This window comes from Somniosus microcephalus, chromosome 6, assembly GCF_052327205.1.
Source record: "Somniosus microcephalus isolate GS21.2 chromosome 6, FLI_Smic_1.0, whole genome shotgun sequence".
In the NCBI taxonomy this organism is placed as follows: Eukaryota; Metazoa; Chordata; class Chondrichthyes; order Squaliformes; family Somniosidae; genus Somniosus; species Somniosus microcephalus.
This window is the reverse complement of record NC_140992.1, coordinates 131,114,336-131,130,936: the sequence shown is the minus strand read 5'-3', so window position 1 is coordinate 131,130,936 and position 16,601 is coordinate 131,114,336. Positions and strand designations below refer to the sequence as shown.

General features: G+C 46.9%; 1 protein-coding gene and 1 long non-coding RNA gene across 2 annotated transcripts in view; one reads left to right on the top strand and one right to left on the bottom strand.

Moving 5' to 3' along the window:
• LOC147116074 (single-pass membrane and coiled-coil domain-containing protein 1-like) overlaps positions 1 to 16,601 on the top strand; it is a 90,184-nt gene that overhangs the window by 9,562 nt on the left and 64,021 nt on the right. The window lies entirely within an intron of this gene.
• Positions 3,921 to 9,914, bottom strand: LOC147116076 (uncharacterized). Its single transcript, XR_015078741.1, has 3 exons — positions 9,526 to 9,914; positions 9,195 to 9,268; positions 3,921 to 5,860 (listed from the first exon to the last, which is right to left on the bottom strand). It is a non-coding gene; the product is annotated as an uncharacterized LOC147116076 (long non-coding RNA).

The following is a 16,601-nucleotide window of genomic DNA, read 5'->3' as shown; positions in this document are numbered from 1 at the left end:
AACTACATAAGGTAATCAAAATGGAGGATCACCAAACTACCTGGGTCACGCTCAAGATAGACGGAGTCCAAGTGAAAATGGAATTGGACACAGGATCAGCCCTAACAGTCATAAACCGACGGTCTCCATTGCATCTCTGCAGCGCCCCGTGCGGCTGCTTCGTGTGATACTGCATTTGGATGAGCACTTGAAATGCCATTGCATACAAGGCTATGGACCAAATGCTGGAAAATGGGATTAGACTGGACAGGGATGGATGGGCGGTGCAGACACGATGGGCCGAAGGGCCTCTTTCTGTGCTGTAAAACTCTATGACTCTATGACTCGATGACTCGATGACTACAAGCAGCTATTCTCACATATACCCTTGAGAGGTACAGAGATTGTCTTGAAGATGTACACGGGGCAAAAAGTCTACCCCAAAGGAAAAATAAGGGTGAACGTGATATACAACGGCCAGGAAACACCAACAATGGACCTATATGTATTGCCAGATGGAGGACCACCACTACTAGGATGTGAATGGATCCGGAAGATACAGTTAGATTGGCATTCCATACAGGCACTGACGGTAGAGGCCAAAAAGGATGACGACATCACACCTGGACGACTGTCAAAAATGCTAAATGACGCACAAGAAGTGTTCCAGGAGGGACTCGGAACACTAAAAGGCATAACAGCGATGATTAAAATAGAGGAAAATGCAAGCCCAAAGTTTTTTAAGGCAAGCCTTATGTGATCCGCCCAGCCGTCGAAGCAGAGCTGGAAGGTTTGGAACGTTCAGGAGTACTGTCCAAAGTGGACTGGAGTGAGTGGGCTACACCCATCGTTCCTGCAATGAAGAGGTCATTGAGTAATACGCCTGGGGAACCAAAGAAGGTTCGCATCTGTGGGGACTTTAAGGTGACAGTGAACCCAGTCCTTCACACGGTACAATATCCGCTTCAGCGGATTGAAGATATTTTCGCCTCGCTATCTGGAGGAAAATGCTTCACTAAGATTGACCTGGCCCAGGCGTACCTGCAACTGGAGGTAGAAGAAGCCTCAAAACAATACCTCACGATCAACACTCACAAAGGTCTCTACCAATACAACCGGCTGGTGTTCGGAGTAACATCAGCTCCGGCTATTTGGCAAAGGGCCATGGATCAAGTCCTGCAAGGGATTCCAGGGGCATAGTGTTATTTGGACGACATCCTGGTCACGGGCGAAAATGACAGTGATCACCTCGCCAACCTGGAGCAGGTGCTCACTAGATTGAAGGAATATGGGCTACGAGCTCATCGCCACAAATGCGAGTTTTTCCAGAAGCAGATCTCGTATTGTGGCCACGTTATTGATGAAGAGGGGTTACATAAGTCCCCTGAAAAGATTGAGGCAGTAGTCAAGGCTCCAGCACCGGAAAATGTGTCACAACTGAGGTCGTTCCTCGGGCTGGTGAACTACTACCATAAGTTCTTACCAAATTTGTCTACAGTATTACACCCACTGAACACCCTACTGCAAACGGGGGTACCATGGAAGTGGAATGACGAATGTAAACGAGCTTTCCAGAAGTGCAAAGAATTGATCACATCAAAAGAGGTGTTGGCTCATTTCAACCCAGCACTACCAATTCGGTTGGCGTGTGATGCATCACCCTATGGTATTGGAGCGGTGCTGTCGCACAAATTTCCAGACGGGTTGGAGAGGCCAGTAGCCTTTGCGTCTCGGTCACTAACCTCAGCCGAGCGCAACTACGCTCAGATTGACAGGGAGGCCCTCAGCCTAGTATGGGGAGTAAAAAAGTTCAACCACTATCTGCACGGGCAGAAGTTCACCTTGCTGACTGACCACCAACCACTTGTCTCCATCTTTAGTCCAAAGAAGGGCGTTCCGGTGATGACTGCGCAACGGCTACAAAGATGGTCACTTTTTCTAGGGGCGAACCAATATTAAATAGAGTATAAGGGCACGAAACAGCATGGAAACGCTGATGGGCTATCACGCCTGCCACTGCCTACTGCGGAGGAAGCACCAGCAGTGGACCCTGTCGAAATATTTTATTCGTCTATAATTGAACGCTTGCCAGTAACTAACGTGGATATAGAGAAGGAGACCCGAAATGATCCGACACTGTCTCGGGTATATGATTTGACGGTGAAGAGATGGCCAACACATGGCGACTCACTGCTCCCAGCATTCTCATCCAGAAGAGAACAGCTGTCAGTATGCCAGGGGACAGTGATGTGTGGATCCCGAGTGTAAATTGAACGCTTGCCAGTAACTAACGTGGATATAGAGAAGGAGACCCGAAATGATCCGACACTGTCTCGGGTATATGATTTGACGGTGAAGAGATGGCCAACACATGGCGACTCACTGCTCCCAGCATTCTCATCCAGAAGAGAACAGCTGTCAGTATGCCAGGGGACAGTGATGTGTGGATCCCGAGTGGTAATTCCACCCAAGTTAAGAGAGAGAGTGCTCAATGAGTTTCACGAAGGCCATCCGGGAGGGGTGAAAATAAAAAGCCTTGCTAGGGCTTATGTGTGGTGGCCGAGGATCGATCAACAAATCGAGGACCTAACAAAGAGCTGCTCAGGATGCCAGAAGGTCCAAAATGCAACACCACATGCCCCTCTACACCCATGGGAGTGGCCCTCCTCTCCATGGCAACGGGTGCATATTGATTTTGCTGGTCCATTCATCGACTCAATGTTCTTAATAGCAGTGGATGCGCACTCGAAATGGCCTGAGGTAATCAAAATGTCCTCCACCACTACGGAGAAAACGATTGCAGTCCTACGGACCATATTTGCCAGGAACGGCTTGCCAGAGCAGATTTGCTCTGATAACGAACCACAGTTTGTGTCCGAAGAGTTTCGGAAATTTATGAGAAGGAATGGGGTAAGGCATTACACATCCGCCCCGTATCATCCAGCCACAAATGGATTGGCTGAGAGGTTCGTACAAACCTTTAAAAAGGCAGTAAGGGCCATGTGCGATGACGACATTCCACTGCAGCATAAGGTGGACAATTTCCTGTTAGCCTACAGAAATGCGACACATGCAGTTACCAACCAGACCCCGGCCATGATGTTCTTTAACCGAAGGTTGAGATCTCGTCTGGATTTGCTCAGACCAAATGTGCGAAGAAATGTTGAGAATAAGCAATTCCAGCACATCAATGAGAAGCCGACAAGGAGCTTCAATGTAGGACAACCAGTCTTGGCCCGCGACTACCGAACAGAGAAATGGCAACCCAGAACGATATGCACACGGCAGGGGCCACTAATGTACACAGTGGATGTTCGGGAGAACATTGTGAGATGCCATGTCGACCAGATCCTAGTGTCACAGGAACGAATCAACCCCATGTCTCGCGTACCTGGTGATGAACCCGACATACCGGTAGCATCTACCCCAGAAACAGTAGCATCGGAAGCTGATGAACTAACCGACGACAGGGGGCCAGAATCGCCTCCGCACCTAGAACAAGACACTCCAGAAAGGCGCTATCCAGAAAGGATCAGGAAGCCGCCCCAAAGACTGAATCTATAAATGGACTATTTCAGTTAAATGTGCATGTTAAAAATGTTGACTGTTATTTGATTGTTATGGTACTGTTAATCTAAAAGGGGAGGAATTGTAGTGTATGTACCTTTAAGAAAGAACTACTTTTACAGCTCCTGTATACTGTAGTACCGGCAGTGACCACACCTGTATATAAGCCCTGAGCAGGGATCTTTACTGTTAGTTTTTAGACTACCCTCATCCAGTAAACACCTGTTGATTGTTAATCTGCAGTCTCCGTCTATTTATTGAAGAACACCATACCTTAAGATTCACGGATTTAACAGTAATGCTGTTGAATGCCAAGGGGCGTGTAGAAGTGCCTTACTTCTTAGCTCTGGGTAATGACTCAATACACACTTGGATTCGTCAGACGGACAGGCCTTTTATTTTCCTTTTCTTGCAAGGGGAATCAGCACCTCCACTCAAGGGGTGAGGCTACTATTCCAATGATACAGTGTAAACGTTCTATATTTATACAGTGTAACAAACAAGTTTGATTGAAATCCCTTTGTTCCTCTATCAGGATACATTTTAGATTAATCATCAGGTAGAAATAACATATTGACAGAAGGATCCTGGACACATAAGTCAACCGTTAATCTATAACAGGGCATGAATCGTGTAACCGGAGGTCCTCTTTAATCATATATAAGGGAGGCAAGCTTTGCTTTCGGTCACAAGTTATCAGGTCATTGGTACATCAAAGAAACTCATTATTCCACTTCTACATTCTCATTAGGTGGGCAGGCATCTGTTCTTGGCTGTAGTTCGAGTACGTGCAATAGCTCTAGTTACACATCGACACTTGCCCAGTGTCAAGTCTGAAAACTTTTACCCAGCAAGCACTTGAAATTAACCCCTTATATCATGTAGATTTCCTCATTCCCCCCTTTTGTCCTTTCTAAGGACAATCTATCTCGCTAAGTTTAAGAAACTCTACATCAAAGGTCTCACCCTTAATATCCTCATATTCAGACATCATTGGTACTGGAGGAGTTGACGCTAATAAGGAAAGGACTTTTGTACACAATAATTTTAAACAACCAATCAATAAACTAATTAAAATTATTATCATCACAATTGCGATAAAAGCTTCCAAAATTTGCTTTCCCAATGCTCCTCCCCATCCTGAAATCCAATCCCACATTGACCATGGTTCAGGTTGACGTAGTTTCTCTACAGCCTTCTTTATGTGGTTTACCAGATTGGTGATATTTTCTGAGCTATCTGGGATATAGGTGCAACATTCGGTTTTTATGATTGCACATGTGCCCCCTTCTTTTGCCAACAAATAGTCCAGAGCCATGCGGTTTTGTAAGGCAACAGTGCGCAAAGCCACCATTTCTGCGTTTACATCACTAAGAGCATCTGCAGTATCATTGGCTATTTGTTCCAACACTGCTGCCATGTTTATAGATTCTCTTGTTAACTTCCCTGTTCCATACCAGGGAAATGCTATAGCAAAGAACCTTTCAATTTCTGTAATGGCTCGTTTTGCTCGTGTCCCAGGGTGGCTATCCAAAGATGAAATGTGATGTATATAAGGCACTACATATCCCAAATAACATGACCCAGTCCAATTTTGTGGTAACCAGGGGTATGCTCTATGCCCACAGATGAAATAGGTGTTATTATAGGCTTCAAATTTGTTCCATATCTGGTGCATCATTCCTATTCCTTGTTCTCCTTTCCAGATTTTTTTGTACTGTGGACAGGTTCCACCGTCCCCAATAGGGCCATTCGACTGCGCCCGGTGGTTTAGTAGTAGTTTTAGTCAAAGTGTAGTTACATTTGCACTTACTCCATCTATCTTCTTCTACTATCTTATCCTGCCTAATCCTAAGACTCAGGGGTTGATACGGGGGTACCTGCATAGTGTGATCCTGAAGCTGAACCTTCATAGTCTCGTTATAGCATATAATATAAAAGAAATCACTGTTTAAAAGTACACATTCTTCTATGCATGGTTTGCCCTTCAGGGGATCTGATAAATCAATATGGCAGTTTCAATTATCGTTAACAAAGGGAACAGTCTTATTAGAGTCCAAATCCAGTTCATCTTGGCAGTGTATCGTCTTCAACTGATGCCTTCTTACAATGGGACACGTGTATCCATGTTGGTCGCTCCTTTACTTTTACAGCGGTGTTTGTGGTCAGGAGTACTTGGAAGGGTCCCTCAAATCTGGGTTGAAGGCCATTCTTTCACTTGAAGATTTTTATGTAGACGTTATCTCCTGGCTCGAAAGTATGGCACTTTCCTTCAGCGGGATCGACCTGGGCTTCCTTCACCTGTTGATGGAAACTAGAAATGCATTTGGTTAGTGCAATGCAATAACTCAACATATCTTCCAACATTTTATGAATGTCCATTTGTTTAGCTGTTAAAGGTGCCGAAAAGGGCAATCTTTGTGGTCTTCCCATGACGATCTCGTGAGGCGACAATCCTGTAGTTCTGTTGGTAGCAGACCGCATTGTCATTAAAGCTATGGGTAACAAATCAATCCATTTAAGTCCAGTTTCTTTACACAGTTTTGCAAGCTTGTTTTTCAGCATCCCGTTATATCTTTCCACTAGTTCAGCCGACTGTGGATGATAACTGCAATGGAGGTGCTGGCTAATCTGTAAGGCTTTGCATAGTTCCTTAATCACTGTTCCCGTAAAATGGGACCCATTGTCACTTGACAGTTTTGCTGGTATCCCAAAGCGAGGTACAATGTCCTTCAATAAACATTTAGCAACAGTAGTGGCGTCACTCTTTCTACAAGGAAACGCTTCAATCCATCTTGAAAACATACCAACAATAACTAATACATATTTAAAGCTCATACACACAGGTAGTTCAATAAAATCCATTTGCAAGTGTACAAAAGGACCCATGGGGTTTGGATGGGATGCGGGCTGTACCTTCTTTATTTTTTTTCCTGCATTCATGGTCTGGCAGATAATACAATTTTCACAAATTTGTTTTGCCAATTTTGAGATTCCTGGTGCATACCAGGTCTTGAGGATACAGTCCGCCATCCCCTCTTTGCCCGCATGGGTGAATTTATGAACACATCGGGCAATTGGTGATAGTAATGATTTGGGTGCCACCATGCGGCCGTCATGATGAACCCATAAGCCGTCAGTGTTTTTAAAACAATGATTAACAACCCATTCCTTTACTTCATCAGAACTGGCCCTATCTTGATGGGTCAGCACATCATCTAAGGACGGGGGCTGCGGTATCTCTGGCTTTTCCCTAACAGGGAAGGCTGAAACTTATCGTTCAGTACTTGATATAGCTACTGACTTAGCAGCGCTATCTGCAGCAGCGTTTCCAAGCGCAACCTTGTCCAAATGCCCCGTGTGCGCTTGGCACTTAATAATTGCAATCTGTTTACGTCTCTGAATAGCTAGTAAAAGATTTTTCACTTCTTGTGCATTTTTAATCTGGGTTCCTGAGGAAGTCAGGTAACCGCGAATTTTCCAAATTTGTCATGCTCATGTATTCATTGTCTACAATAACCAGTCATTCCTAGAAAATGCTTCATTTCTCTTTTAGTTTTTGGCAACGATGTGTTGCAAACAACCTTTATTCTATCCGGCGTTAACTCCCTGTTTTAACAATGATTCCATCACTGGCTCAATTCCTTTTTCTGCTTTCTCTGACAATGGATACTGTGACCTTTTGGGTAATGGTGCAGCTGGATTAATTGTAACTTTATAGGGCTGTGCAGTCTAATAGTTAGGAGGTATTTTAAATCTTGTCCTGTTTTGTCATAGCAGGCTGTGCAGTGCAATTTTGAATGCCATTTCCCTAGTTTCAGGGATTCCTGGTATTGTAGCATTCATTTTGCACAGCAAGTCTCTTCCACATAAATTCATAGAGACATCTCCTGATAACAGAAAGGAGTGTTCTTCCTCAAATTCTTCTACTTTTACTGTGAGGGGAGTCGATTGATTCAAGCGTTGTAGTATTCCAGCCAATCCAGCTATCGGGGTCTTTTTCCCATTAATAGGCATTCCTTCAGAATATCCTTTCCCTAACACTGAAAAGGTTGCTCCTGTATCTACTAAAATGACATAGGTCTCCCAGCTATTTGCATTTTAACTTCAGGTTCGCTGCATGAATTTAAAGAAACAACCGGCATTTGGTGGTCTGTGGCGCCTGGGGCTGCTGGTGTCAGTCAGTAATTCTAATCTCTATTTCTCCTAAATCCCTGTCCGTTTGTAGGGTAACCTCCTGACTGGTCCGAAAAAGGGTTATGGACAGTGAAATTAGGACCTTTATTCTCTAACGGAGGTCCATTATTGGAGGTTTGGTTCTGACAATTTTTCGCAGGGCATTAGTTTGCCCAATGTCCGGGTTGTCCGCAATTGTAACAATTACCAGATCGTCCATACCCTCTTATTCTACCACGTCTTCCTCTATATTCCCCTCTATTCATCCTTCTATAGTTACCTTGTTATCCTACCATAATAGAGGAGAAAGGTGTTTCTTCGGGGTAATTTTTTTTTTCTGACTCAACAAACATAGAGGCAGTCTTTTTATCTGGCTGTTCTCTATTTCTCTCTTGTCCGTTAAACATTCCTTGAGGCAAGTAATTCTTTCTATGTTAAATGAACCATCTGCGGGAAAAGGTCTAGTCTTATTTACAGTCCATTTGGACCAATTTGGTAGGTGATCAATGGATGATTGACCAGTTCTTTAACATAAAGGCTGCTGGCGTGCCTTTCTCGGGTGGCTTACTGGCGCTAGCACTCATTTTAGCAGCTTAAATGGTTCACATAAAACAATCTAAACTCCCGTGACAATCCATGATCTGCGTTGTACGCCCCTACAGATCAGATTAATAAACTATACATACGTATAAAACTCGAGGGTTCTCAACCCTCGTGGAAGGTATTTCTAACTGGGGAAAATACTGAATCCACAATAGCTTAGTGGATCATGTAAAAGACATCACTATTTTCTCAACCATACATTCCGCCGCGGGACTCACTTCCCCGGCTTGGGTCTTTTCCAACCCCTTCTGCAGTTTTTTTTTCAGCTTAAATTTTTTAGTTAAAACATACAACAATTCCGTAACACTCTATGATCTGCGTGGGACGCCTCTACAGATCAGACATGACTAAACATTAATACATATAACAATAAACAATAAACAATACACTTGTTAAACAACAACCAAAGTGTTACTAAATCCCCAACCTATGCAGCCTTACTGGACAAAGCTGCAAAGTTGATTGATAATAACAAGTAGTTAAATACTCACTCTCATAAACATTAAACATTGACACTGTGTTTCAGACAACCGCCCACTCTTCTCTCTTTTTTTTTACCCTATTCCCTTTAGCCAAATCTTTAGCAAAAAGGGCCTTCAATTTGTCCCAGCTAACTTCAAGCTCTTCTCTCCTTCTACCCTACTCCCTTTAGCCAAATCTTTAGCAAAAAGGGCCTTCAATTTGTCCCAGCTAACTTCAAGCTGGAACCTTGCTAGTTCAATTTCCAGTAAATCGCTAGCTCCTTAGTTAATCAAATTCCTGACTTAACCTTCTCTCTCAGCAAGCTGGAACCTTGCTAGTTCAATTTCCAATAAATCGCTAGCTCCTTAGTTAATCAAATTCCTGACTTAACCTTCTCTCTCTGGTACCTTTATACAGTCCTTTTCTGCACGATCCTGTTCGCGGGGCGTCAGCGCCTCATGGCTGGTCCTCTGTTCCGTTTCTGAAAGGGAAGCAGTCACAACGGCAGTTTAACCTCCGAACCTTGTGAGTCAATTACCCGATGGCAGTACTGTCCAATGGAATAAACAGACTATGCGCAGCTATGCTCCTGGCAGGGAAAGTCCCAAAAATGTGGCAAAACACCACCTTCGGCCGATGGGATTTTCCCAACCGAGCAACGTACTCGGCGTCTGTTAACTCCCCAATTGGTACAGCAAGCCATCTCGGTGGGACCTCCAAATTGTAGAAGTGCCTTACTTCTTAGCTCTGGGTAATGACTCAATACACACTTGGATTCGTCAGACGGACAGGCCTTTTATTTTCCTTTTCTTGCAAGGGGAATCAGCACCTCCACTCAAGGGGTGAGGCTACTATTCCAATGATACAGTGTAAACGTTCTATATTTATACAGTGTAACAAACAAGTTTGATTGAAATCCCTTTGTTCCTCTATCAGGATACATTTTAGATTAATCATCAGGTAGAAATAACATATTGACAGAAGGATCCTGGACACATAAGTCAACCGTTAATCTATAACAGGGCATGAATCGTGTAACCGGAGGTCCTCTTTAATCATATATAAGGGAGGCAAGCTTTGCTTTCGGTCACAAGTTATCAGGTCATTGGTACATCAAAGAAACTCATTATTCCACTTCTACATTCTCATTAGGTGGGCAGGCATCTGTTCTTGGCTGTAGTTCGAGTACGTGCAATAGCTCTAGTTACACATCGACACTTGCCCAGTGTCAAGTCTGAAAACTTTTACCCAGCAAGCACTTGAAATTAACCCCTTATATCATGTAGATTTCCTCAGGCGGTGGTTAGACATTCGCTTGTTGGAGATTGTCATTGCCTGGCACTTGTGTGGCGCGATGTTACCTGCAACTTATCAGCCCAAGCCTGAATGTCGGCCAGGTCTTGCTGCATGCGGGCATGGACTGCTTCCTTATCTGAGGAGTTGCAAATGGCACTGAACACTGTGCAGCCATCAGCAAACATCTTCACTCCTGACCTTATGATGGAGGGAAGGTCATTCATGAAGCAGCTGAAGATGGTTGGGCCTAGGAAACTGCCCTGAGGAACTCCTGCAGTGATGTCCTGGGGCTGTGATGATTGACCTCCAACCACCACAACAATCTTCTTTTGTGCTAGGTATGACTTCAACCAGTGGAGAGTTTTCTCCCCGATTCCCATTGACTTCAGTTTCACTCTTCTCCTTGATGCCACACTCGGTCAAATACTGCTTTGATGTCAAGGGCAGTCACTCTCACCTCACCTCTGGAATTCAGCTCTTTTGTCCATGTTTGGACCAAGGCTGTAATGAGGTCTGGAGCTGAGTGGTCCTGGCAGAACCCAAACTGGGCATCAGTGAGCAGGTTATTGGTGAGTAAGTGCTGCTTGATAGCACTGTCGATGACACCTTCCATCACTTTGCTGATGATTGAGAGTAGACTGATGGGGCGGTAATTGACCGGATTGGATTTGTCCTGCTTTTTGTGGACAGGATATACCTGGACAGATTTCCACATTGTCGGATAGATGCCAGTGTTATAGCTGTACTGGAACTGCTTGGCTAGAGGCGCAGCTAGTTCTGGAGCACAAGTCTTCAGCACGACAGTCAGGATGTTGTTGGGGCCCATGGCCTTAGCTGTATCCGGTGCGCTCAGCCGTTTCTTGATATCACGTGGAGTGAATAGAATTGGCTTCTGTGGTGGTGGGGAACTCAGTAGGAGCCCGATATGGATCATCCACTCGGCACTTCTGGCTGAAGATGGTTGCAAACGCTTCAGCCTGGTCTTTTGCACTCACCTGCTGGGCTCCATCACCATGGAGGATGGGGATATTTATGGAGCCTCCTCCTCCCGTTAGTTGTTTAATGGTCCACCACCATTAATGGTCCTTTATTATCATGGAATGTATACAAGATAGTTTTCTAGATCAGTATTTTGAGGAACCAACTAGGGAACAGGCTATTTTAGATCTGGTATTGTGCAATGAGAAAGGGTTAATTAATACCTTGTAATAAAGGGGCCTTTAGTGACCATAATATGATACAATTTTATATTGAGTTTGAAAGTGATTTAGTTAAGTCCGAAACTAGGGTCTTAAATCTAAACAATGCAAACTCTGCAGGTACGAGGGGAGAGTTGGCTAAGGTAGATTGGGAAACTACATTAAAAGATATGATGGTAGACAAGCAATGGCTAGCATTTAAAGAATTAATACATAATTTACAACAAATATACATTCCTTTAAGGCACAAAAACACCACAGGAAAAGTAGTCCAACCATGGCTAACAAGAGAAGTTAAAGATAGTATTAGATCAAAGGAAGAGGCTTATAATATTGCCAAAAAGAGTAGTAAACCCGAGAATTGGGAGGATTTAGAATTCAGCAAAGGAGGACCAAGAAATTGATAAGGAAAGAGAAAATAGAATATGAGAGTAAATTAGCAAGACGTAAAAACAGATTGTAAGGGGTCGATTTTTGTTCAGGTGCTGGGAATTGGCGGGTTCCCCGAATTTAGTGATGCCGACACGATTGTGAATGGGTCTGTGAGACTGATGCAAATTTAACACAATTGGCCAATTGATTTCCAGTGTGTGGGAAGCCTTGGCAATTGAGTATTTCCAGTCAGAAAGTCGCAGAATATGACGTCATCATTGCTGCTGCTTTAAGGTCCAGAGTAAGCCTTGCTTCCTCTGCAGGCTTCCAACCTTCAACATTAAGATGGCACAGGAGCCTGCAGGAGGAACGGCCAGCAGGAGGGCCAGATCTGCGCCCAAATTTGATGAGGCTTCACTACAGGCATTAATGGATGGTGCTAGGGCCCACAGGGAGGTCCTCTTCCCTTCTTCAGGGAGGAAGAGGCCTCCCAGCCAGACCAAGGCTGTGTGGCTAGAGGTGGCAGGTCAAGTCAACTCCTTCGGGCTTACATGAAGAACGTGGTTCCAGTGCAGGAAAAGATTCCATGACCTTCTTCGCACTGGAAAAGTAAGTACTGTATGAAGTTTCCATCACCCTCAATCTGTTCCCCATTGCCTTTCCTCACCAGCACTCAGCTTTAGCAATCTCTTCCTACACATCCCACGATACACTCACATCCATGCACCCTTAGCCATTCCTCTCTCTCCATGCTCACAATCACAGAACTATTCCACCATGCAGCCCTCACACTCCCTCTCACTCTGATGCTTTGAACACAACTGACAACACACAGGGAGGGCCCTTGGTCTTACAACCTCACTCCATCTTTGTCTCCTTCTAAGTGTCTATGCTATGCAATCTCTACAATCACTCCTTCATTCTCACTCAACCTCTGATGTAACAAAAGAGTCTCACACATCAAGGAACTTTAAAGTAAGCTTTAAGCAACTTATAATTAAACTATATACAAGAGCGGTCTTCACCATGCCTCTAGGTGAAGCCCTTTTACCATAATGAGCAGTTCAGTATTTATACTAGTCCAAACACAGGAAGTGACGTATGCACAGGAAGTGATGTATGCACAGAGTTCACAGTTCACAGTTCACAGGAAGTGATGTGCACAATGTGATGAAATATGCCATTCATCAGGCACTGTATTCCCTGTGTTTAGTTTAGTTTCAGTTTCATTTCCTTACCTGTATTGTATTGTGTGTAGGGCTCCGCCCATACCTGGCCCCTACTTAAGCAAGCCCCAGCGTGTCTCACAGCAGTACAGCAGATCTCTGGATGAGAGACACTTCTCCAATGTGTATTACTTTCTGAGTTAATAAAAGCCTTGCTTTGCTCCGTTAACGTCGGGTCTCGGATTCATAGAGGCACATCAATTTTATTAACTCAATTTTCAACGCAATGGACCAACTCTTGAAACCCGAACGTTTGGATTTGGACCCGCATGCTTCGGACGCATCGGCACGATTCAGACACTGGTTTAAGTGTATGGAATTCTTCCTGGACAATTCCGCAGCCATCACAGGCGCTACGGACGCTGAGAGTATGAAACTCGGAATCCTGCGGAATTGGGTAAGCCACCAGGTTTACCCCCTCATCCAAGACGCCAACACGTACCCGGCCGCCTGCGACATCCTAAAGGCGCATTACCAGCAGCCTACGAATGAGGTGTACGCTAGGCATCTGCTCGCTACTCGCACACAGCGACCTGGGGAATCGCTGGATGAGTTCCTAGTCACCCTGAAAACGCTTGGCAAAGACTGTAAGTGCCAAGATGTAAAAGCCGCAGTGTACACTGACGAGCTTGTTCGTGATGCCTTTATCGCAGGCCTCAGCTCCACTTACATCCGGCAGAGACTACTGGAAAAAAACGGGATTGGACCTGAAACAGGCTGTGGACACAGCGCGATCCCTGGATGTGGCCCAGAGAAACTCGGACGCCTACTCTTTGGCCCGCGCCGCCCACGCCGCCACGTGTGCACCAAGGGTGCCGCCATCTTGGAAGGCATCTTCCCCGCCCGGCAGCCCGACACCGTCGGGGCCCCGCTCCCCCCACCAGAAGCCCTACGACAGCCGCGATGCGTCGGGGCCCCAACTGCTACTTCTGCGGGCAGCCGAAGCACATCAGAAACCTGTGCCCGGCAAAAGGCACCACCTGCTTTAAGTGCGGTAAGAAGGGGCACTTCAGGAAGGTGTGCAGAGGGAACCCCGCTGGAAAACCCGTCACCGCCGCGTGTGCGCCGTGGGAGCGGCCATCTTGGACGCCATCTTGCCCAACCTCGTGGGGTCCGCCATCTTGTGAGCAGACAGCGTGGACGCCATCTTGTCTCGATCAGGGCTCTACAGTGGCATCAGTCACAGTGGACCAGACCAGACCGCACCCGCTATCCAAATCAATGGTGGACATCGAGGTAAACGGGTGCGGAGTTAAATGTTTAATTGACAGTGGAAGCACGGAGAGTTTTATCCACCCTGAACTAGCACAACAACTCTCTCTAACGGTGGTCCCTGCTCGGGGCACCATCTCTATGGCTGATAAAACCCAGACATCGACCATTATGGGTTACTGCGCGGTACAATTGTCCGTTAACGGAACTGTATACGATAATTTTAAATTACTAATCATGAAGAATCTATGTGCGAGCGTGATCTTGGGCCTGGATTTCCAGTGCCACCACCAAAGCATCACGCTCAATTACGGTGGGTCCCAGCCGCCCCTCACAGTGTGCGGTCTGGCTACCCGGAAGGGAGGACACCCGGCCAATAGCGACCAAAAGCAAGAGGTACAGCTGGGAGGACAGGCGGTTTATCGTGACCGAGGTAGACAGGCTCCTGAAGGAGCGCATTATCGAACGCAGCAATAGCCCGTGGCGCGCCCAAGTGGTGGTGGTGAGGGGTAGCGAGAAGAAGTGGATGGTGATAGATTATAGCCAGACGGTTAATCTATACACCCAGCTAGACGCCTACCCGCTACCCCGCATATCCGAGATGGTGAACCAAATCGCCCAATACCGGGTGTTCTCCACCATCGACCTCAAGTCAGCGTACCACCAGCTCCCTATCAGACCAGAGGACCGCCCGTACACCGCCTTCGAGGCGAACGGACGCCTCTACCAATTCCTCAGAGTCCCCTTTGGGGTGACGAATGGGGTCTCGGTCTTCCAGAGGGAGATGGACCGCATGGTCGATGACCACCACTTGCAGGCAACCTTCCCCTACCTCGACAACGTCACCATCTGCGGTCACAACCAGCAGGATCACGACTCGAACCTCGAGAGGTTCCTGAAAACCGCACAAAAACTCAACCTCACTTACAACGAGGACAAGTGCGTTTTCAACACCACGCGCCTCTGCATACTAGGCAGCGTGGTGGAGAATGGGGAAATCGGACCAGACCCCGACCGATTGCGCCCCCTACGGGAGCTCCCCCTGCCCAACACTCCCAAAGCCCTGAAAAGGTGCCTCGGGTTATTTTCTTATTATGCCCAATGGGTCCCCAACTATTCCGACAAAGCCCGCCCCCTCTTGAAAGCATCCTCTTTTCCGCTCTCTGCTGAGGCCCACGCCGCCTTCAAAAGCATTAAGCGGGATATTGAGCGGGCCACGCTACAGGCAGTGGACGAGAACACTCCCTTTCAAGTGGAAAGTGATGCGTCTGACTTTGCCTTGGCGGCCACCCTCAACCAGGCGGGGCGGCCCGTAGCTTTTTTCTCGAGGACCCTCCAAGGGCCCGAGATCAGACGCTCCTCCGTGGAAAAGGAGGCCCAAGCCATCGTGGAGGCAGTGTGCCACTGGCGGCACTACCTAGCCGGCAAACGCTTCACCCTACTTACCGACCAGCGGTCGGTAGCGTTTATGTTCAATAATAAACAGAGGGGGAAGATTAAAAATGATAAGATTCTTAGGTGGCGGATCGAGCTCTCCACCTTCGAGTATGACATCATTTACCGGCCAGGGGCCCTTAACGAATCCCCTGACGCCCTCTCACGAGGGATGTGTGCCAGCGCCACCGGGGATCGGCTACAGACCCTCCACAACGACCTCTGCCACCCAGGGGTCACACGGCTGTTCCACTTCATAAAGTCCCGCAACTTACCCTACTCGATTGAGGAAGTTCGGTCTCTGACCAGGAACTGCCGCACTTGCGCTGAGTGCAAGCCTCGGTTCTACCGCCCAGATAGAGCCCACTTAATCAAAGCTACACGGCCCTTTGAGCGGCTCAGCTTAGATTTCAAGGGCCCCCTCCCGTCAGTCGACCGCAATGTTTACTTCCTGAACATTGTGGATGAATACTCCCGTTTCCCATTCGCCTTCCCCTGCCCAGACATGACCAGCGCCACGGTCATTAAATGCCTCAACAGCCTGTTCTGCCTGTTTGGTATGCCGAGCTACATCCATACAGATAGGGGGGCGTCCTTCATGAGTGAAGAGCTACGCCAGTACATGCTGTCCAGGGGGATCGCCACGAGCCGTACCACCAGCTACAACCCCCAGGGTAACGGCCAGGTGGAGCGAGAGAACGGGACAGTATGGAAAGCAGTCACTCTAGCTCTAAGGACCAAGGGCCTCCCTATCTCCCGCTGGCAGGAAGTCCTCCCAGATGTGCTCCATTTGATACGGTCGCTATTGTGTACAGCCACTAATGCCACGCCTCATGAACGAATGTTTGTCTTTCCCCGGAAATCCACCTCAGGCGTATCCATGCCGTCATGGCTCTCCACCCCAGGTCCGGTATTTGTACGAAGGCATGTGAGGGGCCACAAGACGGAGCCCCTTGTGGAGTCAGTGCACCTACTCCACGCCAACCCCCAATACGTGTATGTCCGGCACGCCGACGGAAGGGAGGACACCGTGTCCATAAAAGACGTCGCCCCAGCCGGTAACGACAACAACCAC